Source organism: Nymphalis io, chromosome 15, assembly GCF_905147045.1.
Source record: "Nymphalis io chromosome 15, ilAglIoxx1.1, whole genome shotgun sequence".
In the NCBI taxonomy this organism is placed as follows: domain Eukaryota; kingdom Metazoa; phylum Arthropoda; class Insecta; order Lepidoptera; family Nymphalidae; genus Nymphalis; species Nymphalis io.
In genome coordinates this window covers 13,072,548-13,076,602 of record NC_065902.1, presented here as the reverse complement: position 1 = coordinate 13,076,602, position 4,055 = coordinate 13,072,548, and the positions used below count along the sequence as shown (strand labels likewise).

The following is a 4,055-nucleotide window of genomic DNA, read 5'->3' as shown; positions in this document are numbered from 1 at the left end:
CTCCCACCTCCTTTCTCCGGCAGCCCAAAAAGACCCAGGAGACCAACTCTAACTCGACTGACTCCACCATTGGGAGTAACCTCCAATAAATAAATAAATGAAAGAAGTAAAGTAAATAAACAAGAAAATAAAACAAAACAAAATTAATAAAAATGAGACAGAAGAAAAGAAAACGAAACGAAACAAGACGGAAGAAGAACAAAACAAAACAAAGAAAGAAAGCAGAGAGCTTCTTCCTTCCACCTTCAATTTGCCACAAAGCCGCTCGCACAGTCCAGTCTGCTGAACAGAAAAGTACCAGGAACGGCCCGTGGCATTACCGTCGCGTCAGTCTCAGCCGCGGTCGACAGGCACTCCGAGAAAACATCGGATTACTTGTCGACCCCGTTGCCCAGGGTGCACCACGTGGAGGTGACTGACATGCTTTTTTTTTTTTTTTTTTTTTTTTTTTTTCGGGGAGGAATGGCATTTACGCCTGCCGCCCGGTCCGGGGGGACCGGGACGGGTATGTGGGACTCACGGGGCAGAGGGCCACCGTCCTACCCACTAAAACCTCCCCGGATTTCCGCCTCTCCGCAAGGCGGCGGGGTCACGGGAACGTTGTGACTTACAACCGCAACCCCGCCAGCGGTCGTCGCCATAAGGCGACCCATCTCGAGAGCGCGCCAGGATGTTAGGGGCGCGCCTCCCTCCTCTCTGTGCCTCCGTCCTGTTACGTGACGGACTCCCCCGAGTCCGCCACTGGAGGCTGGGCGTCAGAGCTTGAAGCCCCGCGGCGGATCAACAAACTGGCTCCGCCGCCAACCACACCTTAACTCTGCGGCAGCGTCCGGCCTGAGGTGACTGACATGCACCCCAACCTTTTTTTTTTTTTTTTTTTTTTTTTTTTTTTTTTTTTTTTTTTTCGGGGAGGAAAGGCATTTACGCCTGCCGCCCGGTCCGGGGGGACCGGGACGGGTATGTGGGACTCACGGGGCAGAAGGCCCCGTCCTACCCACTAAAACCTCCCCGGATTTCCGCCTCTCCGCAAGGCGGCGGGGTCACGGGAACGTTGTGACTTACAACCGCAACCCCGCCAGCGGTCGTCGCCATAAGGCGACCCATCTCGAGAGCGCGCCGGGATGTTAGGGCGCGCCTCCCTCCTCTCTGTGCCTCCGTCCTGTTACGTGACGGACTCCCCCGAGTCCGCCACTGGAGGCTGGGCGTCAGGGCTTCAAGCCCCGCGGCGGATCAACAGACTGACTCCGCCGCCAACCACACCTTAACTCTGCGGCAGCGTCCGGCCTGCGAAGGCACGTCGCCGTCGAAGAGGTCTCCTTCTTCGTTGCGGGAGCGAGTCCACGTCGTCCTCCCGCTCCCGCTCTGCCTCCTCCTTTTGCGACATGACGCATGCGCTGAACCGGGACACTGCCGCCCAAATCTCTTCGCTTCCGGCCATCTTCTCGACGACGGCCGGAAGCGACAGGTCTCCACCTACGGCCGTGGATAGGACCGCGCGAGGCTCCGCCCAAGCCGGGCACTCTACGCGCGTGTGTTCCGCCGTATCCACGGCTCCTCCGCCACAATGATGGCACTCCACCGTCGGCTCCCTACCGACCACCTCACACAGGTACCGGCCGAAACAACCGTGGCCGGTCAAAAGCTGTGTGAGGTGATACGTGGGTGGGCCGTGCTTGCGCTCGACCCACTTCCTCAGCACCGGCCGAATTGCCGCAACGAGGTCCCGGCTAGCACCCGGGACACCCAGTCTCTCCGACCACTCGGCGAATACCCTCTCGTGGGCCTCCTCTCGCCACGTCCGAACCTCACGTGGGTGGGGCCGGCTCTCCTCCGCTCTCATTAACGCCTTGATCCGCCAATAGACCCTCGAGTTGGCCTCGGCCTCGAGGTCCCATGGCGGGCTTCCGGCGAGCAGGCACGCCGCGGTGTACGACACCGTGCGGTACGCCCGAGCCGCTCTGAGCGCCATCGCTCGCTGCGGACGTCGCAGCGAGGCGACGTTACGGGCGCTCAGAGCGTCCGCCCATATCGGCGCCCCGTAGAGCGCCATCGAGCGCACGACGCCGGTGTACAGGCGCCTGCAGGCACCTCCTGGCCCACCCACGTTCGGGAGGATCCTCCCTAGCGCCCCGGCTGCAGCCACCAACTTTGGGGCCAAGCGCCGGAAGTGCTCTTCGAACTTCCACCTGTCGTCGAGCACGAGTCCCAGGTACTTCATCGTCGACCCGACGGCGATGGAAGTTCCGCCCACCGTTATCGCCGCCCCCGGAGGTGGCGCGTTCCGAGGCCCGTGAAAGACGAGGGCCTCGGATTTGTGTAGGGCCACCTCGAGGCCCAACGCGCGGATTCGGTGGACCACGTGCGCCACCCCAGCCGTGGCGCGATAGGCCGCCTCCCGGTATGAACTGCCGCGGGCCGACACGAGGGTGTCGTCAGCGTAGCACGTGACGCTGACCCCCCGCAACGTGGCCCCGCGCAGCACCCAGTCGTAGCCGATGCACCACAGGAGCGGTCCTAGTACCGACCCCTGCGGAACACCGCACGACAACGACCTGACGGCCCATCCGTCCGCAGTCGGGAAGGCCACCGCCCTGCCCGAGAAGTAATCGGCCACGGTACGCCGCAGGTAGCCAGGGCATCCGCCGCTTTCTCGGCCTCGTTGGTGCCCGGTGGCACCTCGAGCATCCGCGCTCCCGTCGCCGCGGTCCGGAACCGTACCGCCGTCAAGCCGACCTCCCGGAGGCTGATCCGGCTTTTGGCCAGGGCCAGAGCCTTCTCGTAGCTCCACCCCTTTTCCTCAGCATCGGGCTTCAGCGTCAGCGTTATCGCTGCGGTGCGAGGGGGGCGGAGTTTCCTCCTAACCGGGACCTTCTTGGTGGTCCCGGAAGAAGTCGGCTTCGCCGCCGCTGGCTTGGCGCGCGTCTTCTCGGCCTTCTTTGGCCTGTTTGGCCTCGCGACCACGGCGCTCCACGTAGCCGGAGTGGCGGCCGGCTCCGCGGACGACTGAGGAGCCACCCTCCTGGCTGCCGCCTCTTGGGCAGTCATACTTCTCTTAGGCCGCTTCGACCTGACAGCAGCAGGCTTGGCGGCGCTGGCCTCGACGCCCTCAGTTGCGTGGGAGGCGGCTGGAGCCTCCTTTCCCGCCGCGGCTACGGCCGCTGCCTGCGCTACCCTACGGTCAGCGGCGAGTGGAGGCCGCAGCCGAGGCTCCGGAAGGAGGCGGCCCTCGAGGCCTTCGAGGCGAGCTTTCAGCATCGTGGACGGTTTTATATTATAACTGTATGTAGGTATTTTTATATTCGCAATAAATCAGTCACCATCTTGCTCCTGTGTTTGATTGACGTTCCACTGGCGACGAGTCGGTTACATACCACGCGTTTATTTAAAAAGTTACAAATTAGTGTTTCAATAATGCCTATTGGAAAATTAGAACCATTCGATGTGAATTCTAAGCAGTGGCCGGCGTATATTAGAAGAGTAAAACAATACATTGTGCTAAATGAGATTAAAGAGGAACTGCATGTACCGTTATTAATAACGGTTGTAGGAGAGGCTACCTATGCATTAATGTGCGATCTATGTTCGCCGGCACTTCCCGAAACGAAAAACTTCGATCAATTGGTAAAACTATTATCCGATCACCTAGAACCACAACGCTCAGAAATAGCCGAACGCCACGTGTTTCGGTTACGTAGACAACGCCCCGGCGAGCCTCTCATGGTTTATCTTCACAACCTTAAGCACCTGGCAACAACATGTAATTTTGGGAGTACGCTGGAAGAAAACCTACGAGATCAATTTGTGTCTGGATTGGTCAATGAAGTGATGCGGTCTAGAATATTCGCGGAGAGAAATATCAAATTTAAGGAGGCGGTGGAGTTGGCTCTGGCGCTGGAGGCTGCAGAGAAGCACGCGGAGGTGAGCGGGGCGACGTCGGTCCCGACTACGGCCTCGTGTACAGGCGGCGAGGGCGCAGAAGCCCTGCATCAGGCGAGCGACCGGCGCGGCCCGGCGCGGCGGCCCTCGGCTGTGGCCGGCGGCGGCGCGCGCGCCCG

General features: G+C 60.5%; 1 long non-coding RNA gene across 1 annotated transcript; it reads right to left on the bottom strand.

The window, feature by feature from the left end:
* Positions 1 to 731: 731 nt before the first annotated feature.
* On the bottom strand, positions 732 to 1,394 carry LOC126773880 (uncharacterized). Its single transcript, XR_007669778.1, has 2 exons — positions 1,261 to 1,394; positions 732 to 810 (listed from the first exon to the last, which is right to left on the bottom strand). It is a non-coding gene; the product is annotated as an uncharacterized LOC126773880 (long non-coding RNA).
* Positions 1,395 to 4,055: the final 2,661 nt, after the last annotated feature.